Source organism: Oncorhynchus keta, chromosome 29 (genome assembly GCF_023373465.1).
Source record: "Oncorhynchus keta strain PuntledgeMale-10-30-2019 chromosome 29, Oket_V2, whole genome shotgun sequence".
Taxonomy (NCBI): Eukaryota; Metazoa; Chordata; class Actinopteri; order Salmoniformes; family Salmonidae; genus Oncorhynchus; species Oncorhynchus keta.
The window spans coordinates 38,210,175-38,237,109 of NC_068449.1; the positions used below are offsets into that span (position 1 = coordinate 38,210,175).

The 26,935-nt window shown below is 43.6% G+C and overlaps 1 protein-coding gene across 1 annotated transcript in view; it reads left to right on the top strand.

Annotated features, from left to right (window-relative positions):
• The first annotated feature begins 4,833 nt into the window (after positions 1–4,833).
• Positions 4,834–26,935, top strand: part of foxn3 (forkhead box N3) — a 110,767-nt gene continuing 88,665 nt past the window's right edge. Inside the window, exon 1 of the mRNA XM_052486550.1 lies at positions 4,834–5,049. The gene's annotated coding sequence lies outside the window, so the exon portion shown is untranslated. The remainder of the gene's footprint in view (positions 5,050–26,935) is intronic.

Below are 26,935 nucleotides of genomic sequence, written 5' to 3' on the forward strand. Positions count from 1 at the left end.
TACGTTTTTGTCCAGAGACTGAACATTAGCGAGTAATATACAGTTGAAGTTGGATGTTTAGAAACACCTTAGCCAAATACATTTAAACTCAGTTTTTCACAATTGCTGACATTTAATCTGAGTAAAAATTCCCTGTCTTAGGTCAGTTAGGATCACCACTTTATTTGAAGAATGTGAAATATCAGAATAATAGTAAAGAGAGTGATTTATTTCAGCTTTTATTTCTTTCATCACATTTCCAGTGGGTCAGAAGTTTACACAAACTCAATTAGTATTTGGTAGAATTGTCTTTAAATTGTTTAACTTGGGTCAAACGTTTCGGGTAGCCTTCCAAAAGCTTCCCACAATAAGTTGGGGGAATTTTGGCTCATTCCTCCTGACAGAGCTGGTGTAACTGAGTCATGTTTGTAGGCCTCCTTGCCCGCACACACCTTTTCAGTTCTGTCCACACATTTTCTATAGGATTGACTCTGTTGTCCTTATTAAGCCATTTTGCCACAACTTCACTGTGGCGTTAAACAATTGTTGGAAAAATGACTTGTGTCATGCACTTAGTAGATGTCCTAACCGACTTGCCAAAACTATAGTTTGTTAACAAGAAATTTGTGGAGTGGTTGAAAAACAAATTTGAATGACTCCAAGGTAAGTGTATGTAAACTTCCGACTTCAACTGTATTCGGTATACTAGAAGTCCACTCCAAATAGCTCTTCTCCACCGGTGGCGTCTTGGAGCAGCCTCTGGGATAAATTAAATTGCCCTGGTGGGTACGAACAAAGGATCCAATTCGGGAAAGTCGTATTCTTGGTCGTAATGCTGGTGAGTTACTGCCGCTCTGATATTCAAAAGTTATTTACTGTTGTATGTAATAATACAAAAAACTTTCTGGGCTAATAATGTAAGAAATAACACTCACAAAAAAAACAAATACTGCCAAGTTGCTTAGGAGCTAGAAGCAGAGCTGCAATGCCTGTCTCCGCCATCTTGCCAAGCATTACATATTCTGTGTTTTGTATTCCGGCATTTGGCGTTCCATTAGGAAAGTGGATACGGAAGCCCTGGTTGCTCATTAATATGATTGATTGTAGCCAGGGGAATGAACAACGATGTGAAATCCACCTCCTACCCTCCGGTCTCCCCTTATTCACTCTCCCTCTTCTCTCTTCCCCCTATTCTTACTAGTCATTCGCCTTCTTCTCCGCTTTACCCACCTCTTCACTTTTGTTGGCTCTCATGTTTGTGAAGGGGATGAAAAGAAGAAAACAACGACAACAACACCATCAACAACAACCACAAAATCATCTCTGTCTCTGCAAACAAACCAGCCCCGTTTCTACCCCTCGCCCTCTTCTCTCCAATCTACTTCTCTTCATGCCCCCCTCCCTGAGACTCATCCCATTCTCTCTCTCCCTCTCCCATCTCTGTCTCTCTCTTACTCCATCCCTCTCTTTCCCCCCTTTCTATGTAGAAGCGTGAAGCCCACAGGCACTAATAGATAGTAATGAATGTACAAGGTCCCTGTGGCCTCATCACAGGTGTGTATGATCATCACTTACTGTGGGTGTTTGTGTGTGATGATCTGTGGTCAGTCTTGCCATGTTTAACCATGACTTAGCCAGAGGTGGACAGGAGGATAATCATTGATTTTAAAATGTCCTCCAACTATAGCTTCCTCTCCCTTGGACTCGTTTTACTGTGGATATAGATACTTTTGTACCTGTTTCCTCCAGCATCTTTACAAGGTCCTTTGCTGTTGTTCTGGGATTGATTTGCACTTTTCACACCAAAGTATGTTCATCTCTGGGAGACAGAACATGTCTCCTTCCTGAGCGTTATAACGGCTGCGTGGTCCTATGGTGTTTATACTTGCGTACTATTGTTTGTACAGGTGAATATGGCACCTTCAGGCGTTTGGAAATTGCTCCCTACAATTTTTTTTCTGAGGTCTTGGCTGATTTCTTTTCATTTCCCCATAATTTGATATTTATTTTTTATTTCACCTTTATTTAACCAGGTAGGCTAGTTGAGAACAAGTTCTCATTTGCAACTGCGACCTGGCCAAGATAAAGTGTAGCAATTCGACACATACAGCAAAACAGAGTTACACATGGAATAAACAAAACATACAGTCAATAATACAGTAGAACAAAAGAAAACAAAAAGTCTATATACATTGGGGCAAAAAAGTATGTAGTCAGCCACCAATTGTGCAAGTTCTCCCACTTAAAAAGATGAGAGGCCTGTAATTTTCATCATAGGTACACTTCAACTATGACAGAGAAAATCAGAAAAAAAATCCAGAAAATCACATTGTAGGATTTGTAATGAATTTATTAGCAAATTATGGTGGAAAATAAGTATTTGGTCACCTACAAACAAGCAATTGACTCAAATTAATTAGCTTCTAAAGCCATGACATCATTTTCTGGATTTTACAAGCTGTTAAAAGGCACAGTCAACTTAGTGTATGTAAACCTCTGACCCACTGGAATTGAAAAACGAGTTTTAATGACTCCAACCTAAGTGTATGTAAACTTCCAACTTCAACTGTATATACCAGGCGGTGTCAGAGGAAGGCCCAAAAAATTGCCAAGGACTCCAGCCACCATAGTCATAGACTGTTCTCGCTGCTACCGCACAGCAAGCGGTATCGAAGCGGCAAGTCTAGGTCAAAAAGGCTTCTTAACAGCTTCTACCACCAAGCTGTAAGACCCTTGAACAGTTAATCAAATAGCTACCCGGACTATTTGCATTGTCCCCACCCCACCCCTCATTTTTACGCTGCTGCTGCTCCGCTCTGTTTATTATCCATACGTAGTCACTTTACCTCTACCTACATGTACATATGACCTCAATTACCTTGACTAACCGGTACCCACGCACATTGACTCTGTACCGGTACCCGCTGTATATAGCCTCCACATTGACTCTGTACCGGTACCCCCTGTATATAGCCTCCATATTGACTCTGTACCGGTACCCACTGTATATAGCCTCCACATTGACTCTGTACCGGTACCCCCTGTATATAGCCTCCACATTGACTCTGTACCGGTACCCCCTGTATATAGCCTCGCTACTGTTATTTTGTTGTTGCTCCTTAATTATTTGGTTAATTTTTTAAAAACTGCAGTGTTGCTTAAGGGCTTGTAAGTCAGCATTTCACTGTAAAGGCCTACACTTGTTGCATTCGGCTCATGTGACAAATACGTTTGGATTTGATTTAATAGCGAGGATATGGCCCTGTTTATCATTGATGATTATGCTACTATTTTTTTTATTTAAACAGTAGACCACATAATAAAATAGAAACTGTTTTAACTCTGTGGAGCATTCTATTGTGATGTAGAGCCTGGTAAACCGACTGTACATACTGTATGGAATCGACCTCTTCCATGGGTATGTATGAGCACTCCACATACTGTATGTGCTGTGTGTGCTATATAGTTAATGTATGCTATGTAGTCAATGCCATTACCTCCCTAGTTCACCCTCCCCTCCCCCTACACACATACATGTAGACACACACACACACACACATACATACACGCCGACACACACACACACACACACACACACACACACACACACACACACACACACACACACACACACACACACACACACACACACACACACACACACACACACACACACACACACACACACACACACACACACACACACACACACACACACACACACACACCAAGTCTTCCCATCTATTCCCTGAAAACTGAAAGGATGTTTTATTCCCTTTTGCATGAGTGTTTGTCTCCTCTGTGTGTGTGTGTGTGTGTGTGTGACTCCAGGCGATGCACTCTCTGTGTGTTGTAGCTATAAAGCTTGCTCCACTTCATCACATTATATGGGTCATTGTTCTATTGGTTCTCTCTTTGTTACATCTCCTAACAGACAGTAATGTTGTCTTTTGGATGAAGTGACATTGATGTATCTCTCTCTCTCTCTCTCTCTCTCTCTCTCTCTCTCTCTCTCTCTCTCTCTCTCCTCTCCTCTCTCCTCTCCTCTCTCTCTCTCTCCTCTCTCTCTCTCTCTCTCTCTCCTCTCTCTCTCTTTCTCTCTCTTTCTCTCCTCTCTCCTCTCTCTCCTCTCTCTCTCTCTCTCCTCTCTCTCTCCTCTCTCTCCGCTTGCACTCAGCCCACATTCATTGCTACAAATTCAGTTGTAACTGATAATCACCAGGTATTATTTGTTAAATCGAGATCAACAAGTTCTACCCTGAAGTCAGTAAACCAAAAACCCATACCTGGAAATATGATCCATACTGTATTGAAGGTAGTATCAGCAAGATGACATTGCCACGAGCAATACCACAGATATTGAGATGAGCATAATGCAAGACTTTGCTTTCAGACAGTCACATGGGCATTGACGCATGAACACACACACAAACACATTTTGTGATTTTTTCCTTATTCTAAAATCCTGCACACGTTGAGTCATTATTCTTGTGCTCTTAAGGATTTTCCCTGTAAGGCGGGTCTCTTTCTCTGTCTGGAAACATTACATTTTAATTATGGCTGTCAGATCACTAACTGCTTTTCTAATTGGTGGAGAAAAAATGACCTAGAGACTTAAGCTCACTTTGTTCTGTGTGACGTTGACTAGTGTGTGTGTGTGTGTGTGTGTGTGTGTGTGTGTGTGTGTGTGTGTGTGTGTGTGTGTGTGTGTGCGCACGCGCGCTTGCGTGCGTGCAAGCCACCTCGCAAGGCGACAAGGAACAATGACATTCTTTCAGTCAACCCAGGAGACACTAGGACCCAGAGAGTTACTTGCTCCTGAGTCCGACTGCCTCCTCTGTTCCAGCACAGAGAGAGAGAGACCGAGAGAGGAAGAGAGAGAGAGAGAAGCTAGAGGAAGAGAAGTGAGTGTGGTCATCTCAATGGTCTCTGCTGTGGTCTCTACTGTAACACTGAATCTGAACGGAATGGAGGGATTAAACGGAGGGATCTAAAGCTTTTGGAGGAAGCAGAAGAACGACTGACAAAAGAAGGAGTATTTCAGGATCGGGAGAGCAGCAGGATTGAAAGGTTACTATGCACTTTATCTAATCTGACTTGTTCTTGTCAGGAGTCGTGTGTGTGTGTGTGTGTGTGTGTGTGTGTGTGTGTGTGTGTGTGTGTGTGTGTGTGTGTGTGTGTGTGTGTGTGTGTGTGTGTGTGTGTGTGTGTGTGTGTGTGTGTGTGTGTGTGTGTGTGTGTGTGTGTGTGTGTGAGTGAACAGGACACGCTCCTCTCCCTGTGAGGGGTTATGTGTGGTATCTAGCAGTTCACACACACACACACTGTGCGACCCTGTGTGAAGTGTGTCTATGGGTCTTTTCCTCTTCTGAATATTCCTCCTCTCTTTATTGCTGACACCCACCTCTATTCTCTCTCTCCTTCACCCGTTCGCAATCTCTCATTCTCCTTTCTCTCTCCCCCTTTCTCCCCCTCTCTCTCTGTTGCTTTCCCTCGCTCACGTTCATTGTAGCTGGGGAGTGTTGTTAAAAGTGTGTTCAAGGTCAGTGTTTGAGTCGCACTGTAGAACAATTTTCCTCGTAGTAAACTACTGGCTCAACTAAACTATACAGCCTGCCAGTGACAGATCAGACTAGAGACAAACTTACACTGAGAGAGGAGAGATGGGGAGAGAGAGAGAGAGAGAGAGAGAGAGAGAGAGAGAGAGAGAGAGAGAGAGAGAGAGAGAGAGAGAGAGAGAGAGAGAGAGATAATGGAGGAGAGAGAGAGAGAGAGAGAGAATGAGTGAGAGTTGGGTGAAAGGAAAATATGCAGCGAGTTTGACTCTAACAATCGTTCAACTGAGACCAGGGGAAGGGTGATAAAAGAGAACGAGAGAAATGGAGTGAGTGACAACCAGGAAGGAGAGAGAGACGAGAGGAGCTAAAACGCAGCAGCCAGAGCCATGTGAATCCAGCATAGCAGCCAACAAGCCATTGATAGCCTCTCTGTCCTTATGAATGCAGCTCTCAGTGGTTAACACACATCTATACGGAGTATACCAAACATTAGGAACACCTTCCTAATATTGAGTTGCAACCCCCATTTGCTCTTAGAACAGCCTCAATTCTTTGGGGCATAGACTATACAAGGTGTCGAAAGCATTCCACAGCGATGCTGAGCCTTCTTGACTCCAATGCTTCCCACAGTTGTATCAAGTTGACTTGATGTCTTTTGGGTTGTGGACCATTCTTGATATACACGGAACTGTTGAGCGTGAAAAACCCAGCAGCATTGCAGTCCTTGACACATACCGGTGCGATTGGCACCTACCACCATACTCCGTTCAAAGGCACTTAAATATTTTGTCTTACCCATTCACCCTCTGAATGGCACACATACACAATTCATGTGTTACTGTGTTATTGACTTGTTAATTGTTTACTCCATGTGTAACTCTGTGTTGTCTGTTCACACTGCTATGCTTTATCTTGGCCAGGTCGCAGTTGCAAATGAGAACTTGTTCTCAACTAGCCTACCTGGTTAAATAAAGGTGAAATGAAAAAAAATAAAATAAATGTCGGCAGGTAGCCTAGTGGTTAGAACGTTGGACTAGTAACCGAAAGTTCGCTGGATTGAATCCCTGAGCTGACAAGGTAAAAATCTGTCATTCTTCCCCTGAACAAGGCAGTTAACCCACTGTTCCCCAGCAGGCAGCCATTGTAAATAAGAATTTGTTCTTAACTGACTTGCCTAGTTAAGTACAGGAAACCTTTAAAACAATGTCTCAAGGCTTAAAAATCATTGTTTGACCTGTCTCCTATCCTTCATCTACACTGATTGAAGTGTATTTAACAAGTGACATCAAAAAGAGATCATAGCTTTCACCTGGATTCACCCCTCAGTGTATGTCATGGAAAGAGCAGGTGTTCCGTATGTTTTGTATACTCAGTGTAAGCTCGGCCTATCTTTGAACACATTGAGACAAGGCTAACTTTCTGTCTGTTTATTTGGGCTTGTTAGTACTGGTACACACCACTTACCCTGCTCAACTATACAATAGAGAGATCTACAGAGCCTTCGGAAAGTATTCAGACCCCTTGGCTTTTTCCACATTTTGTTACGTTACAGCCTTATTTTAAAATTGATTATGAAAAAAAGAAATCCTCAGCAATCTCAACACACAATACCCAATAATGACGAAGCGAAAACAGGTTTTTGGAAATGTATTAAAAGCAAAAAGCAGAAATACCCTATTTACATAAGTATTCAGACCCTTTGCTATGAGACTCGGAATTGAGCTCAGGTGCATCCTGTTTCTGTTGATCATCCTGGAGTTGTTCCTAAAACTTGATTGGAGTCCATCTGTGGTAAATTCAATTGATTGAACATGATTGTCTATATAAGCTCCCACAGTTGACAGTGCATGTCAGAGCAAAAACCAAGCCACGAGGTTGACGGAATTGTCCATAGAGCTTAGAGTCTGATTACGGAAAAAATACAAGTTAATACATTTTTAGAGTAAGGCTGTAATGTAACAAAATAGAAAAAGTCAAGGGGTCTGAATATTTTCCAAATGCGCTGTAGATGCTGTCGGTCAATGCAATTTAGATGTCCATGTGACTGGGATTCCCAACCCAGCCAGTTCATATAGTATTTGATCTATTCTGATATTTCATGTGGTGTAAGTGGAGGCATTCTTGATCTTAGCAGATTCTCTCCCTAGTAACTACAGAGACAGGAATAGCCTTGCTCTGTTCACTGCTTCTGTGAGTGTGTGAGTATGTATGTATGTATGTATGTATGTATGTATGTATGTATGTATGTATGTATGTATGTATGTATGTATGTAATGTAATGTAATGTTATGTGTGTATGTATGTACATACAGTGGGGCAAAAAAAGTATTTAGTCAGCCACCAATTGTGCAAGTTCTCCCACTTAAAAAGATGAGAGAGGCCTGTAATTTTCATCATAGGTATACTTCAACTATGACAAACAAAATGAGAGAAAAAACATCCAGAAAATCACATTGTAGGATTTGGTCACCTACAAACAATAAATATTTCTGGCTCTCACAGACCTGTAACTTCTTCTTTAAGAGGTTCCTCTGTCCTCCACTCGTTACCTGTATTAATGGCACCTGTTTGAACTTGTTATCAGTGTAAAAGACACCTGTCCACAACCTCAAACAGTCACACTCCAAACTCCACTATGGCCAAGACCAAAGAGCTGTCAAAGGACACCAGAAACAAAATTGTAGACCTGCACCAGGCTGGGAAGCCTGAATCTGCAATAGGTAAGCAGCTTGGTTTGAAGAAATCAACTGTGGGAGCAATTATTAGGAAATGGAAGACATACAAGACCACTGATAATCTCCCTCGATCTGGGGCTCCACGCAAGATCTCACCCCGTGGGGTCAAAATGATCACAAGAACGGTGAGCAAAAATCCCAGGACCACACGGGGGGACCTAGTGAATGACCTGCAGAGAGCTGGGACCAAAGTAACAAAGCCTACCATCAGTAACACACTACACCGCCAGGGACGAAAAGTGTGAAAAGTGCAAATCAATACTAGAGCAACAGCAAAGGACCTTGTGAAGATGCTGGAGGAAACAGGTACAAAAGTATCTGTATCCACAGTAAAACGAGTCCTATATCAACATAACCTGAAAGGCCACTCAGCAAGGAAGAAGCCACATCTCCATAACAATCATAAAAAAGCCAAACTACGGTTTGCAACTGCACATGGGGACAAAGATCGTACTTTTTTGTGAAATGTCCTCTGGTCTAATTAAACAAAAATTTGATATGTTTGGCCATAATGACCATTGTTATGTTTGGAGGAAAAAGGGGGAGAACACCATCCCAACCAGGAAGCACGGCCGTGGCAGAATCATGTTGTGGGGGTGCTTTGCTGTAGGAGGAACTAGTGCACTTCACAAAATAGATGGCATCATAAAGAAGCAAAATTATGTGGATATATTGAAGCAACATCTCAAGACATCAGTCAGGAAGTTAAAGCTTGGTCGCAAATGGGTCTTCCAAATGGACAATGACCCCAAGCATACTTCCAAAGTTGTGGCAAAATGGCTTAAGGAGAACAATGTCAAGGTATTGGAGTGGCCAACACAAAGCCCTGATCTCAATCCTATAGAAATTTTGTGGGAAGAACTGAAAAAGAGTGTGCGAGCATGGAGGTCTTACAAACCTGACTCAGTTACACCAGCTCTGTCAGGAGGAATGGGCCAAAACACCCCCAACTTATTGTGGGAAGTTTGTGGAAGGCTACCCGAAACGTTTGACCCAAGTTAAACAATTTAAAGGCAATGCTACCAAATGCTAATTGAGTGTATGTAAACTTCTGACCCACTGGGAATGTGATGAAAGAAATAAACGTTTAAGTAAATCATTCTCTCTACTATTATTCTGACTTTTCACATTCTTAAAATAAAGTGGTGATCCTAACTGACCGAATACAGGGAATTTTTCAAGGATTAAATGTCAGGAATTGTGAAAAATTGAGTTTAAATGTATTTGGCTAAGGTGTATGTAAACTTCCGACTTCAACTGTATGTGACCAGAGGCTCGGTTTGATTTACATTTAAAAAAAATATCGCTTTAGTACCATTTTCGCAAGTATGTGGTAAGCTTTCACAACTCTTAGTACAAAACTCAGAACTGGTCACACATGTAACGCAGCCAGTCTTTCTTTCAGAACCTGTCATTGTGTCATTTATGGGCAGCAGCATAGCCTAGTGGTTAACGCGTTGGACTAGTAACTGAAAGGTTGTAAGTTCGATTCCCTGAGCTGACAAGGTACAAATCTGTCTTTCTACCCCTGAGCAAGGCAGTTAACCCACTGTCATTGAAAATAATAATTTGTTCTTAACTGACTTGCCTGGTAAAAAAATACAATTTGGATTGTAAACATCTCTCAAGTTACTTGTAAAAATGTAATGAGAACATTGTTTTAATCACAATTAGATCTTGTCAATTTTGTCGTTTAACAACCAGTTAATCCAATAGCAAACAATGCAAGATACACATTTCACATCACCCTTAGAAGTGCTGGAAGTAATATGCTACAGTACTACATTACACAGTTCACATTAGGCAATATACTTACTTACATTACCCAACAAAATTGACAAAATCTATAATTTCTATAATATCTATCAAATGTGTAATCAAAGGTGTGATTAATGATGACATCCTCTACAATCATTCACGCAACAAACAAAATGTGTACTGTCTAATCTAATGTAAGAAATTAAATTAAACAAATTAAATGAACTCATTAATTTGCGTCAAGCCTGTCTTGAGCATTTGGCCATAAATTCTCATCCATATCACTGTGAATGTCCTCATTGTTCATGCGCCGCGGGAAAAACCTTTAGGCATGGCGAATCCAAGCTTGACATAGATGTCGTCACATGCCTCATCCATGACCAGAAGGAGGGTGGCACGTCACAGGATCGCGAACGTACACCTTCCACCTCCATGCTGAAAAAGGAGTGCATAAGAGCAGGTATAGGGTCACGAATCAGGGATGGCCCCAAAACCATGCCTGAACCACCTCTGCATGGTTGAACTTGACATTGTCTCACACAATGACATAGGTGACCCGTTCACCTTGACAGGCCGGCTCAATTTCATTGAGAACCACAATGAGGTGTTCAGAGTTGTAGGATCCAAGTAATGGCTTACGTCCTACCACACCATCTTCAGAGATAGCTGCGCACATGGAGATATTTGCCCCACGTTGTCCAGGCACTTGGACGGTCGATGAGTTTCCACCCACAGAGCCGAGTTTTGGCCAGGTTGCAGCCCACTTCATCAACAAAGATGTACCTGTGATGGTTCACAGCAACATCAAACACTATTACCCTCAAAAAATATATATTTTGGTTAGTTATTTTTCAGTATAGTTACAATATGATATTGTGAAGTAACATGTGCATTAATAGTAACAGTAATACAGTATATAGTGCTGTACCTGAACATACTTGGCCCGTAGTTGTTTCACCTGGTCGTTGTTTTCTCTCAAAAGGCAACAGGTAAATTTGTTTCATAGATATCTGGTGCCTCTTCAAAAGGCGGGCGATTGTTGGAAGGCTGATGGATGCCAAACTGGCAAATGTGTCATCGTTCTCCTCAATGGTCTGCTTTTTTCAGACAGCCGTATGTCATTTCTGGCCCTCACACTTTCCACCAATGCCCACTCCTGCTGGTCGGTCAGCACACGGCCATGGGGTCTTCTGTCAATTCTGAGGATAGAACAGAGTATACTTCCAATAGATCATACTGGAACGATACTGTAACATTTTGTGAATTGACATGCATTACAATATGTAATTTACTGTAAATGTCATGGTAAAGCACAGTGCATACCCTGCAGACGTACCGGCCTAGACTTCATTAGACACAACAGTACCCTGCCGTCTGCCCCCCTGATGCCCACCTCTTGTCCGCGAGCTCTTTGATTTCTTCCTCTCCCTTGCTGTCTATCCTGCTCCATGTTGAAAGAAATTGCAAGTGTTCACACACACCCTTTTATATGGACACCAATTGTGGTTACCACTATCTGAAATCAATTAGCAATAACCAGTAGTCATTATGGTTATCATTTATCATACATGTAGTTTAGATATTTATACTTTACCAACACATTTTATTTCTGTAGTTCTCAAAATCCATATATAGTAGCCCAACCAGTTTAAATTCTATAGGTTTGCCAAACTGTTAAGTGATTAACCATTAAGCCCAGTTGGATTAAGCGATGGCCAAACGTATTTAAATAAATGAGAAGAGAATCACATGAAAAGTATTGTGAGCAATGCATTGTGTAAGGCAATTACAGGCAATTAAAGGTATTTCTAGAAAAGGTTACTGTGTGATTTTGTGTTGTACTTAGTCAATTAAAAATGTGCTAAAAGTTTTGAAAAAAAAGCCCTTTTTAAAGATTTGTTTTGAGTTTTGTACTAAGAGTTGTGAAATTTTACCACATACTTGTGAAAATAGTACCAAAGCGATACAAAAACCATAATATTTGCATTATGAACTAAGCGTTGGTATGCTGAAGGACACACACACACATTGGTCCCACACCATAAGAACGTTCCCTTTGTAGCGAGACAAAGCTTCCTCACTCAGGAATTCTGCTGTTCGTCCATATGGGTCAAGTCGGAGCAGCAGGAATTCTCTGGTAGTGTTGGGTGTGTTGACTGAGTGGAACTGTGTGTGCCTGTGCACTGTACACTGTACACTGTACACTTGTGTGTGTGTGTGTGTGTGTGTGTGTGTGTGTGTGTGTGTGTGTGTGTGTGTGTGTGTGTGTGTGTGTGTGTGTGTGTGTGTGTGTGTGTGTGTGTGTGTGTGTGTGTGTGTGTGTGTGTGTGTGTGTGTGTGTGTGTGTGTTTGCCAGTCTGCTGTTCTTGCTTTTAAAGGGATCTCAGAAGCTGAGCACTGTTTTCCATCACAGTTCCCATCAAATTTAGAGAATCCAAATGCTGCCCAGGAAAATGTGAGCACTGAGTCTAGGGTTTGGAAAACCAGTATTCGACAATCACAATCAATATCCAGGGATGTGTCTGGGACAGTTTGGAATTGTTAGCCATCCAGGAAAACAAAATGTACAGGTACAAAATGTGAGGGATCCAAAGGGTTGTGCTGTTACAGCAACAAATGGAATTCAAACCACAACCACAACTATAAACGTAACTCATACTCTAACTGTAGCCAAATCCTAATGCTACAGTAGAACAAGACCCAAAAGCTCATGCACTTGATGGTCATAGTTCTGATGCTATCGCCACTCCTGTCCTTTCTAGCGTGGCCATTAAGTGGCTACCTGACTGTGTAGCAAAGCACAGTGCTAACTAGATAGTGTATGACTCTCTCTCTCTCTCTCTCTCTCTCTCTCTCTCTCTCTCTCTCTCTCTCTCTCTCTCTCTCTCTCTCTCTCTCTCTCTCTCTCTCTCTCTCTCTCTCTCGGGAGTCTGGGTTGTATCCCAAAGGGCTCTCTATTCCCTATATAGTGCACTACGTTTGTCCAAAGCCCAATGGGCGCCCAATGGGCACCCAATGGGCACCCAATGGGCACCCAATGGGCACCCAATGGGCACCCAATGGGCACCCTAGGCACCTAGGTGTCTTTTGGAGACTCAGGCGTAGCCAGCATGCTCCGTAGAGTGGTACTCCTCTATGTGTCCCGGTGAGGCTTTATATCTCTGCTCTCTCAATACACTTCTTTACTAAAAGACTTCTCAACATCCTCTTTTACTTCCCTCCCTCTGTTTATCTTGTTCCCTTCACTTTCACTCTTTTTTCCTATTTTCTTTCATCATGTCGATCTCTAACCTCTCTTCTCTTTCTCCTGCCCCTCTCTCTATTTCTTTCTCCTGCTCCCCCTTCTCCCTCTCTCTCTATCTGTGTCCATGGCCCCTTGTGGGGATTGAGCTCCGCCTATATAGGACACACTAACCCCACACCTGAAATCTCTGGCTCCTGATTGGATGCCGCCTCCCGAGAAAACAGGAAGTTCAGGGTTTCTACTAAATACCCAGAGGCTCGGTTACCATAGAGACAAAGATAAGTGGGAGAGTGAACAGTGCTCTCTTTATTTCTGCTTTATGAAGGTCATCTCAGGTTCACTCTTCTCTCCCATCTCTCCTTTAGTGTTTCACCGAACCACCTCCGTCACTAGTCTAGTGCGTGCTTCTGTGTATGAACGTCCTGGACGCCCAAACCAGTATTTCAATTCAGAATGGATAAAAATGTGGTTAAAGTTAAAGTTAAGGTAAGGGTTAGGTCATGGTTAAGGGGTTGGGTTGGGGTTAGGGTAAGGGTTAGGTCATGGTTAAGGGGTTGGGGTTAGGGTAAGGGTTAGGTCATGGTTAAGGGGTTGGGTTGGGGTTAGGGTAAAGGTAAGGGTTAGGTCATGGTTAAGGGGTTGGGTTGGGGTTAGGGTTAGGGTAAGGTAATGGTGGCAGGGTAGCCTAGTGGTTAGAGCGTTGGACTAGTAACCAGAAGGTTGCAAGTTCAAATCCCCGAGCTGACAAGGTACAAATCTGTAGTTCTGCCCCTGAACAGGCAGTTAACCCACTGTTCCTAGGCTGTCATTGAAAATAAGAATGTGTTCTTAACTGACTTGCCTGGTAAAATAAAAATGGTTAAGGTGTTTGGTTGGGGTAAGGGTTAGGTTAGGGTTAAGGTATGGGTTAGGTCATGGTTAAGGGGTTTGGTTGGGTTTAAGGTAAGGGTTAGGTCATGGTTAAAGGGATTGTTGGGGTTAAGGTAAGTGTTATGTCATGTTTAAGGGGTTTGATTGGGGCTGGGGTTAAGGTAAGGATTAGGTCATGGTTAAGGTGTTTGGTAGGGGTTAGGGTTAAGGTAAGGTTGGGGTTAAGGTAAGGGTTAGGTCATGGTAAATGGGTATGGTTGGGTTTAGGGTTAAGGTAAGGGTTAAGGCAAGGATTAGGTCATGGTTAAGGTGTTTGGTTGGGGTAGGGGTTAAGGTAAGGTCATGGTTAAGGGGTTTGGTTGGGGTCATGGTTAGAGGGGTTTGGTTGGGGTTAGGGTTAAGGTAAGAGTTAGGTCATGGTTAAGGGGTTTGGTTGGGATTATGGTTAAGGGGTTTGGTTAGGGTTAAGGTAAGTGTTATGTCATGGTTAAGGGATTTGATTGGGGCTGGGGTTAAGGTAAGGATTAGGTCATGGTTAAGGTGTTTGGTAGGGGTTAGGGTTAAGGTAAGGTCATGGTTAAGGTAAGGGTTAGGTCATGGTTAAGGGGTTTGGTTGAGATTGGGGTTAGGGTTAAGGTAAGAGTTAGGTCATGGTTAAGGGGTTAAGGGTTAGGTTTAAGCATCAGCTATGCCCTTATTGTCGCTCCCGGTCCCTCTATGGTTGGTTCACTGACCATGTTCTACCCAGCTCCTCTTCTCCAAAGTCACTGTGTGTGTGTGTGTGTGTGTGTGTGTGTGTTTACTTGCGTATGCGTGTGAATGAATGACATGAATCAATGAATTACATTTTATTTTTGAGTCAATTGGTCAGTTGGCAACCCATCCCTTACGGGATTAATTGACAGATAAACAAACGTTTTTATTTTACTTTTATTTAACCAGGCAAGTCAGTTAAGAACACATTCTTATTTTCAATGACGGCCTGGGAACAGTGGGTTAACTGCCTGTTCAGGGGCAGAACGACAGATTTGTACCTTGTCAGCTCGGGGGTTTGAACTCACAACCTTCCGGTTACTAGTCCAACGCTCTAACCACTAGGCTACGTAACAATAGTTCACGGTGATAATTCAGTGATAGTTCTTCCGGTGTTCTGTGCAGTGCGCGCCGCATAGAGAATTAAAAAGAAATCAATTCATAATAGTAAATAAGGTTACTCAAACAGTAATAATAACCCGAGAGCAGTAAAAGATAATACAAATAAATAAACACAGAAAAATGTGTGTGTTCAGTCTATTTCTACGCTGTGATGTCAGGATGGTGTGCGTGTGTGTGTTTTGTGTGTCTAAAACAGTGATACGGCTGGCGGGTCGTTAATTGATTTCATGAGTATTGTGTCCCACAGGCTCTCAAACTGCCTCTCCATTCAATAACGTTTCAAGGTCTCTTTCTCCCTCTCTCTTGCTTCCTCTCTCTTTTTCTCAGTCTTTCTCTCTTTCTAACTACTGGAGTTGGGCAGCATTATCATTGTTACTGCAGTGCTTCCTGTTGACGTTGTGTTAACGGGGAAAGGCTTCTCGGCAGGAAACCTGTCAGGCACTGTTATATGTGCGTGTATGTGTGTGGCTCATCTCTTAGTTAGTCAAAGAGAGGTGGGAATGGAGACAAGCCGTATCTCTCTTTTCCTCTAACTCTCTCTCTCCTTCTTCCTCTCTATCTTCTCTTTCTCTTAACTTCAAATCTCTCCAGTGTTGATGTGGCAATTTTCCCTCTCAGTTGACACACTGTTGTTGCTATGCAGTTTTGTGAGAACAGTTCAGATCTGTCTTCTCTAGAAGTTCTAGTGTCTCTCCCCTGGATGTCATGCCATACCCTCAGACATACCTCTACATTCCCTTCATACTAATACCACACTAGCTCGCTAGCTGAAAAGGGGCCATTATGGCTCTGATATGGTTGTCAGTTGCATCCTGCTCCACTGGGAGAGAATGGGAGGAAATGCAACTGCATGCTCAGAGCCACAACACGAGGACCACAGCCTACTGACGCAGCATTTGTTTTTTAACCATCTGGCTGTGGTTTGATATGTTGACTAATTTGACTAGTCCATTCGTTGTTTTTTGTAAAACACACAGATTTAATCAATATGAATAAGAATCCTCTTTGTCTGATGATCTTAACCATTCTAAAAACAGCCAATAGCTTGTGAACATACCTTGTCGCCACGCCCCCTTGTGAATAGGTAATGAAATAAGGAAAGGAATCTGAGGAAAAGGATGTGTGTGTGTGTGTGTGTGTGTGTGTGTGTGTGTGTGTGTGTGTGTGTGTGTGTGTGTGTGTGTGTGTGTGTGTGTGTGTGTGTGTGTGTGTGTGTGTGTGTGTGTGTGTGTGTGTGCGTGCGTGCGTGCGTGCATGTGTGGGTGGGTGTGTGTGGGGCGTGCAGGCCTGAGTGAGTGTGTGTATGCAGGCACACGCTGGGAGGTTCAACCCATCAATGAAAACTCTTCAGACCATTCACTGCTCTCCTCCTCCGTCCCTCCCTGAGTGTGTGTTCATTCACAGTTGCTCCCCGGAGAGACACCGCCCTGATTGTCTCCGGAAACTGGTAGGCAGACCCTATTATTGACACACTTAAATGGAGATGCATACACACACACACACACACACACACACACACACACACACACACACACACACACACACACACACACACACACACACACATACACACTCCTTACCTCCGTCTCATCTGAAGGACTCTGGAGGATCAAGTCAATTCCATCCCCAGTGCAGAGAGCATTGCAGAGCAGGCAGCCTATCATCAGTGTCATATTTCACCGGTAGTGCTTTCATTTGGGCTCTGTCACCTAGGAGACAGCCGCACCGAGGAGTGGATAAACAACTCTATTTTACCGCCTGCTCCTCCTCTATCTCACCCAACGCTGAGGGAAGCCGTGAGGGAGGGACTGAGTTAGGGTATATATGATCTCTTCCTGACTGATAAGAAGAATGGCCACATACATGCACGCAGGCACGCAGACACACACACACGCACACGCACACACACGCACGCACGCACGCACGCACGCACGCACGCACGCACGCACGCACGCACGCACACACACACACACACACACACACACACACACACACACACACACACACACACACACACACACACACACACACACACACACACACACACACACACACACACACACCTAACACGGCATCCATCACCATACCCACTCATGCCACTACATCCTCCCTCCCATTTCTAACCGTTCCCATCGCTCATTCCCTCCTGTTCCTAACCATTCCCATCTCCTCCATACATTCCCGGTGAGACACTCCAGTCTTAACATATCCCATTGTTTCATATCCGGGATGGGAGGTGCATTGATTCAGCGCTCCAGGAGGTGGTTTGGAAGACTAGTGTTTTATCCTGCCGTGCACTAGCTTCCCATCAGGCAGCGTTATTTATTCAGAAAGGAGAATATCTTGCTGTTGGCGTTGTCAAAGCAGCTCTCCCTTCTTTCCTTTTCATGTGCAAATCACCCTGCAACGATACGGTACAGACGCATTCACAGCATTCATGACATACAGAATAGAACACACACCCAGACACTACAAAGCCCTGTGTCTCTGTGTCTTCAACATTCCTTTACAACATGTGGTTACACTGCCCTCCTCTCCTTCAATTGCTTTCTGTTTGAGACAGTAAACCTGATACTACACTCCAACACTCCATTTTGTCTCCTTTCCTCTCCTCTCATCCCCTCCCCTCTCCCCTCCATTTTCCTGACCTCTCCTCTCCTCTCCCCTCATCCCCTCCCCTCTCCCCTCTCCCCTCTCCCCTCCACTTTCCTGACCTCTCCTTTCCTCTCCTCTCCTCCACTTTTCTGACCTCTCATTTCCTCTCCTCTCCTCCACTTTCCTGACCTCTCCTTTCCTCTCCTGACCTCTCCTTTCCTCTCCTCTCCTCCACTTCCCTGACCTCTCCTTTCCTCTCCTCCCCCCTCATCCCCTCCCCTCTCCCCTCCACTTTCCTGACCTCTCCTTTCATATCCACTTTCCTGACCTTTCCTCTCCTCTCCTCCCCTTTCCTGACCTCTCCTTTCCTCTCCTCTCCTCCACTTTCCTGACCTCTCCTTTCCTCTCCTCTCCTCTCCTTTCCTGACCTCTCCTTTCCTCTCCTCTCCTCTCCTTTCCTGACCTCTCCTTTCCTCTCCTCTCCTCCACTTTCCTGACCTCTCCTCTCCTTTCCTCTCCTCCTGTAATACCTTTTTCATGTCACAGTGGAGTGTTCACTGCTCCTCTTGACCTGCTCTCAGCTCAATGAGCTCCATCTGGAGAGGAGGGCTGGAGGTTAGGAGGCATTCTTCAAACAGACATAAGCCCAGTCTTGAGCACCCTTGATGGGCTAATCAGATGTCGGAGAGGGCCCTAGGAGTGGTTCTAGACATAAAAGAACCTGCCCAGCTCAGTACAGTATAGTGTAGTGACCTTGGCCCTGTTCAAATAGCTTCCTTTCTTCCTTCCTTCCTTGCCTCTTTCCCTCCTCAGTGATTTTTTTTCAGAACTATTAGGACTGGGCCCAAAGCTATTTTGATCGGAAGGCGATACAGTAGGCTGGCCTTGTTCAGAGTATTGTGTCATTGAAGGACTAGACTGAATCCTAGTCTCATTGAGGGATATTCTTCACTGTGGCTGAGTGGCCATTGTGCATAGCTACCGCCTTTCTTCCTTCCGTAGGTAATCGAGAGGCTATCCTGTCACGATGATTATACTATTCAGATGATCTGAGTGAGTCTGCAGAGACTGAGATGATGGGTGGGAGGGACTGAAGAGGAACTAAAGGGTCTAGAGTGGTGACATGGCTTCCTTGTCAATCCTCTCTACTTATAATAACATGGGATATGTACACAGCGCTTTTCAAGGACCCAAGGTCACTGTTCAATTGCAGAAACGGCAAGACAAGAAATAAAAAAAATCAAAACAGCAAATCACCAGAATAAACAGGAGGAGTATGGAATAGGGTTCAAGGAAGGGAAAGGGTATGATATGTCAGTGGATGAGTGAGCGAGCAGGTGTTATGCGCGTGTGTGTGTGTGAAGATCTTTAGGTGGGACTGAAAGGAGGTGATGGACTCACGGATGACTGAAGGGAGGGAGTCCCAGAGCCTCGGCGCAACCCTGGAGAAGCTCTGGAGCTTGGACCTGGGATGACAAGGTGGCCTGCTGTGGTAGAACAGAGGTAGTGTGTGGGTTGGTAGGGGACAAGACGGACTGAGAGGTAGGGGTGGACAAGGTGGTGAAGAGTTTTTTAATGCTAGAGGGAGGATTTTGTGGTCAAGTTTGTGCACGCATGTATGTGTGTGTGTGCGTCTGCTCGGATTTCTCTCCTCATCTCTTTTATTCCCACTATCTCTCTTTCTCTCCCTCTCTCTCTCTACACCCCTGTCTATCCCTCTATGCCTCTCCTGTCTACCTCTGGGCCTGTACTGTCCACTGCTTCGTATTGCCCTGACTAGGCTGTCCTGTAGCTGGCGTGCTGAGGCTAATGTGATTTGAAATGTAATCATGTTTGCGAGGGAGCTGATTAGTGACTGAATGTTTTCGCAGGCTGCCGGTGACCCACACTGTCTGTCGGTCGTTGGCTGATGGATAAATTGTCATCTGACACAAAGATTAACCGCTGATAGGTGCTCTGTGATTTACAGTGGCTGTAACTGGATGCAGAGAGAGAGAGAGCTCTTCACTTATTACACACTGCTTCATATAGGGTTAATTCATAGAAATAGAATAGGATTGCACCTTCAGTGACACACTGTCCAAATCAAATCAAACTTTGTCACATGCGCCGAATACAACAAATGTTATAAAACACACAAAGCGTTGAAAATTAAGATTTGAAGGAAGGAGTCTGTCATCCCTAAATGTTTTGTAATACTGGTTATTCCAGAACACCTTTCCAAGATGTCCGCTATAGAGTGTATGGTTTCCATTCTATACTGATGAATGAAAAAGCTCTATCTAGTATCTCTATGTGTGATGGGAGGCCTGTAAAGAATCCTGGCAGATCACCAGGCCAAGGTTACAGCTGAGGGGTAATGTAGAGTGAAGTCCCCTGAACATGGCTTCGTGCTGGCCCAGCAGTAATGTTGAACACACACACACACACACACACACACACACACACACACACACACACACACACACACACACACACACACACACACACACACACACACACACACACACACACACACACACACACACACACACACACACACACACACACACACACACACACTTGTATGCACACACACATACACACACTAACTAACGATCAGGTGGAGGGATCTTCCGGAGCGTGCGTATGACATTAACCTCTGTGGTGATTGGCTGTGTCAGCGAGAGGAGAGAAAAAGAGAGAGGAAGAGGGACAGGGAGAGAAAAGAGAGAGAGAAAGAGAGAGAGAGATAGGGGAGAGAGTTTTATTAGTCTATGTACAGGATACACATGGTATACATTGTCTAAGGAAGTGCTTACTTAGATACTTGCTTATTTTAGAGAGAGACAGGGTGCCTTGATAACTCAATACTGCTCTGATGCTGAAATTCTCTCACCTGCTGACTCTAAAAACCTCTTTTCTCCCCATCTTCTCTCTCCATCCCTCCCACCGTCCCACTCTCTCCTCAAGCTCTCCCTAACTCCCTGGACACCGACACAGAAATACAAACAAGATGCCTGTTCTGCAAGTTTATTTTTGTCCATTCTAAATTATTGTTGATGTTGCTGCTGAGTAATTCCAAGAGAGTGCTTCTCCTGGGGCCTGTGTCATTGCTTTTTGATTAGGTATTGAATGAATGTGCTTTCTAGTTTTCTACACAGAAGGAATATTATATGAAATGTGTTTGATGTGTGTGTGGGTGGGTGGGTGGATATGTGTGTGTGTTTGCACTGTGTGTAGATACTGTAATTGCAGGTAGTTAGAGACCTGAGACAGCCAACAGCTGTCAGTCCTCACGGCTCTTCCTGTCTCGTCTCCAATCCTTGTTTATCCGGCACTAGGCGACAGCAGATGTGTGTGTGTGTTTGTGTGTGTCTGGGCAGAGGTGTCGGCGTCGAGTACACACACCTGTCCTCTTCTCCTCTCATCCCTCCTCTCCTACTCTGATTCACCAATCAGAGGATACGATGCACTGTAATTAAAGCCACAATGTCTAATCAATGCTGGGCTAACTCCTGGACTGTCACATCATTACACCATACGCATCATCACCTGGCGCCCTCCTCAAAATCAGCATCATCAACATGTGCCTCTGCCAACCCTCACACTCCAATCAAGATGTGCCACTAATCCCTATTCAGATATTGTTCCCCTGTCCTCGAGTGAACAGCGGGTGGTGAGAGCTGTGTGTGTACACACACACACAATCTCTCTCTCTCGCTCTCTCTCTCGCTCTACAGTGGGTCCCAGTGGACCCTTTACTTCAAACACACCCAGAGCGTCAAAGACAAAGCAGCTCACTCAGTATCACTGACTGGCTGTGCTCAAATGAAACACACAAACATGAATAAACAGACTGAATGGAAGGATCTTTCTCATCCTCTGGAAGTTATAGGGCTGCTGGGTATTTAAGTAGCCTAGTGGTTAAGAACGTTGGGCCAGTATCCCCGAGCTGACGAAGTAAAACATCTGCCGATGTGACCTTGAGCAAGGCACTTAAACCTAATTCCTCCTGTTAGTCGATCTGGATAAGAGTGCCTGCTAATAGATTAAAATGTAAGTCCTTTGCTGTAGGTTTTGTGGTTGTGAATTGCCTATATCAGTGTCTTGCAGGTTGGCTGAATAGACTACAGTAGGCTATAAATTGTGTTTTGTACAGCGTCCTGTTTTGAATCTATTGTGTTAGGAAGCAGTGTCTTAGGGTTATAGTCAGTGTCTTGGGGTTATAAATTGACTGTATGAGTAGACTACCGTAGGTTAGGCTTTTGAATGGAGTGTTGTGTTAAAAGGACAGTGTCTCCAGTATGTTCCTATTCATTAGTGTGTGTCTCTGGGATCTGTGTGTCCATGGATCCTCTCTAACCATGTTTACGTCCCCAGCCGACATTCTGCTACACAGCCTTATTCAATTTACCTTCCTCAGGGCACGCAGCAAGCCCTGTTTGTGTGTGAGTGAGTGTGTGTGTGAGTGTGTTGTGAGGGCGTGTGTGTGTGCTTATGTGCAACAACATGTTTGATCACAAATAGTTTTTTTCTGTGTGTGTGGGGGGAGGGGGGTGTTATGCAACAAGGTGTTTTTCCATCATGTTGCCATTGACTAAATTACTTGCTGTATTTCGAATGGTACTGTAATTCCATCCCGCAGAATACAGTAATGTACTGTTTATGAAGCTCCAAAAACCTTTTGACCACTAGTGGGTTCCTGGTATTGTTATTTCTGACTCATTAACATATTTTGAAGTATTTTGAGGCTATATTTGTCGCACCCATTAGGTGTGAATGCTGTACCAATTTAACTGGGCCTGGTTTCCCAAAATGCATCTTCAGGCTAAGCTCATCGTTAGAACTTTTGTAGGCGCATCGTTAAATCTCTGAACTGTTTCCCAAAACCATCATTAATAAAGTTGACCTTGTAGAACAGATAAGTGTATCGTTAGATACTTTTTTGCCCCTCCGCTTCACTTTAAACACAGAAGATCTCTGCTTAAAACAGAATCAACATGTTTATCTCGCTCTCTGTGACCGACAACAACTTCAGAATTAAGTTGGCTACAAATACAAAGTTGCCAATGTCTTTGCAATTGTTATAAACCGAGGATAAAAGTATGTTTCAAATGAAAACTGAGAAGACTGTAGATAAATAGTCCTAAGGTATAGGCTACATGCCTATATATTTCAATCATATTAAAATAATTTCATGTTTATATTCAATTGACTTCTATTTAGCCAATTGTAGGCTATTGTCTGTCATTTTTGCCTCAATATATTCCATGATGTGTAACATGTGCACAATGATGTGGCAAATCTTGATTGAGAGTATTTTTATAGGGTAATTATAGGTTAATGCTTATAAGCATTAGAATAAGCCTGCCTCAATATTTGCGGCCGTAGGTGATATCTCTCTGGAAGTTGATCCGTCATCAGTATTATGGAAGAATTCTAATGTTAAGGTAATACAATATTTGAATGGGGAAAGCTGATCTGAGAGCAATGCTGCGTTTCTTTTGATCCTATCAGTATCGACACCTGCTTCAATAGTGCACTTGGCAAACGTTCTTTCGGCTTGGTGTTTTAGGAAAAGCATGCTACATCTCCGGTCGTCGTAGGAACGATGCATCGTTAAGCCTAAGTTCCATTGCTATTTGGAAATTGTGCCCTGGTATGTGGTAGTAGTACCCCATCAATTTAAAATGTATAGAGGACAGATTGGAGTGGCAGCATGTCGCATTTTGCCATGTCCTTTTGGTCTGTTTGGCCTTGTTGTCACTGACAGTTTGGAAGTCTTTGCTAAGGCCTCGAGAAGTGCAAGTGATCTAAAACAACAAATACTCATTGATATGCTGTAATGTGTAAACACATTACCTTCCAACCAACCCGCTTGCACCAATCCCATGTAATTACAGTTAAATACTGTGAAATAAAAACCACATCTCCCCTCAATGAATTGAATGAATCATTCATTCATTCATTACAATTACAGTATTTACTTTTTTTAAATAAATTCTTATACATACATTATTATACTGTGTTTCATTGGACAGTACTTGCTTTGATACTGTATTTAGATTACAGTAGTTGTACCGCAATATACAGTAACTTAATTACCACGAGCTGCCTGTAAGTTACTGTTAAACTCACGGCAACCCTTTTACAGTGTAGCTCTGTCTATGAATTTGAAAGTGATTGCCTTTCTCAAGCCCCATCCCTCAGCGTTTAATCAAAACAGTGGTGGGGTTTGGCTTTGTTATCGTTTGAACAGCTGATTGCCCCTTTAACTAAATCCTCTCATGCCTGGATAGTTCTCACTATTAGCAGAGCGAAAGCTGGGCACTGGCATTTACGCATGGATGACGAGTGTGTGAAAATGTGAGTGATTGTGCTTTGGTGAGAGAGTGTGTGTGTGTGTGTGTGTGTGTGTGTGTGTGTGTGTGTGTGTGTGTGTGTGTGTGTGTGTGTGTGTGTGTGTGTGTGTGTGTGTGTGTGTGTGTGTGTGTGTGTGTGTGTGTGTGTGTGTGTGTGTGTGTGTGTGTGTGTGTGTGTGTGTGTGTGTGTGTGTGTGTGTGTGTGTGTGTGAGTATGTGTGTGTGTGAGCATGTGTGTGTGTGAGCATGTGTGTGTGTGTGGGTGAGCATGTGTGTGTCTGCATCAGCATGTGTTTCTGTGTGTGTGTCTATCCATGTGTGTATATCTGTACGCACATGTGTGCATGTTGTTTGTGTGCACACACATGCGTGTCTGTGTCTGTATGAGGTTGTAACAGTAAAGACCGGCAGCCTTTCCCATCTCATCATGGTCAGTGACCTTCTGTTAAATGTTACAGCTGCTCCAAGTGTGCTCCAAGTCCTATCCATGTTTCAATCCCATAACAACTACATCACTGTCCCCGTACCGCTATCATTCACGTCCCTCTCCTCCCCATTGTGAGACAACACGTTACTGTACAATACTGTAAAATTGACTTTATTAAACTTATTTTTATGCTACCGTAATCAGAATGAATGAATGAATGGATGGATGAATGAATGAATTTAATTGAGGAGAGGGGTTTATATTTCACAGTATCTTACTGTAATTACAATTGATTGGTGCAAGTAGGTTGGCTGATAGGTAACATGTTGACACATAACAGCATATTCATTAATATTTGGTGTTTTATATCACTTAACAAAGGCTTCCAAACTGGCATCAACCAGGGCGAAACAGACCAAGAGGACATGGCAAGATGCTCAACCATTTAAACATTTCTGCCAATCCAATCTGTCCCCTATACAATTTAAATTGATGGGGCACTGTAAACACATAGGAGTTCAATTGGTACAGCATTTCCCTCTTAATGGGTGCAACAAATATAGCTTCTTACAAGGTAAACCTCAAAATATGTTAATGCGCCAGAAACAACAATATAACTAGTGGTCAAAAGGATTTTTGGCAGTCAGACTGTGGGATGGAATTACAGTACTATTTGTAATACAGCAATTATTTCCCTGCCCACAACATTGCACCATAATATACAGTATATTGCCGTAAAACATTTTTGAGTATTTCAATGTCGATAATACCCCAAATTACTTTATAAATTAAAGTTGGCCGTTACAGTGTTTGTAGTGCACTACTTTTGCCCAGGGCCTGGTCTAAAAGTATTGTACAATAAAGTGAAAAGCGTGCCATTTGGGGACACAACCTACATGTTCGGGTCTGTGTTATTGGGGATATGTACCACTCTGCTGGGCTGTAGGGAGACGTAAGGGATCTACATCTGGTCTTGAGAGAGGGACATATGGTTGTATAACTAGAATGGGCTGAAAGTAAAGCGAAAGAACAAGTACATTTTCACCTTTGATCTTACGGAAGTTGGGAGGAAAGGGGGAGGGAGAGAGAGAGAAAGAGAGGAAGGGATTCAAAACAGCTAATATACTAGCAGCGTAAAGGAAATGTGAAATGTGAATGTACCATTCAAGACTACTAATACAACACACACACACACATACCACCACACACACATACACAGACACGCACAGGCAAGGGAGAGAGAGAATGCGTAAAAAAGAGAGCGATGAGTGCATTTATCCAGACAACTGTGGTTAAATTATATAGTTAATGCATTGGCTGTGGCATACAGACAGCGATCTGACGATGTGTGTGTGTGTGTGTGTGTGTATGTGTGCGATGAAGACGAATGCCTGCGGTCCCGTGGGGTTCATGGGTGATGGAATTAACACGGCTTGTCACTCGCTGCCCAGCCGCCTCCCGTTGCCCTGGCAACAGACACCTTGGTGTTCCAGAGTAACCATGGTGACACAGTTGCAGAGAGAGGAAGAGGGAAAGAAAGAGAGAGGGACAGCTGAAGAGAGATTCAGAGACAGAGAGAAAGGAAGACAGAGAAAGAGAGGGGGGGGGGGCAGCGGGAGAGAGATACAGAGACACCAAGAGAGAGAGAAAGGAATAGGCTGCCTGTTGTCCAGAGAGAGAGAGAGAGAGAGAGAGAGAGAGAGAGAGAGAGAGAGAGAGAGAGATAATTAAGGGTAGTGGGGATTTAAATACTGAATCACAAGCAACAACACAGATAATTTAATGATCACTGTTTGGGAGGGGTGTGCTAGCTGGTTGATGCTAACCCTGTTGGTCAACTCCTGTAAACTTTTCAACAACGTTACGCTGCAGGTGTGATTTTTTACTAGAGAGAGAGGGAGAGGAGGAAGAAGGAGAGAGTGAGAGGGAGGGAGGGAGAGAAAAGCGAGAGAACTAAGGAAAGGCAAAGAGAGCGAGACATGGAAAAATAGTGAAAGCGAAAGATAAATTCTGTGTTGAAAGCAATATTGTTGATGAATGAGAAAGATGCATGAGCCTCCAGGCGAGATGTTTCTGAACAGTTAGAGACAGTAGTGGGAGGGTCCAACTGGGCAGTTTGTTTAACAACCACTTAACTCCCTCACTGGAGCTGGGATCCATGTTATGAGGCACATGCTATCTATCTATATGTGAGTGTGTGCTTGCCTGTCCACATGCAAGCAGAGGCAGATCGCTCAAGAGAAATTGGACCTCTATCCCGTCTATCTGTC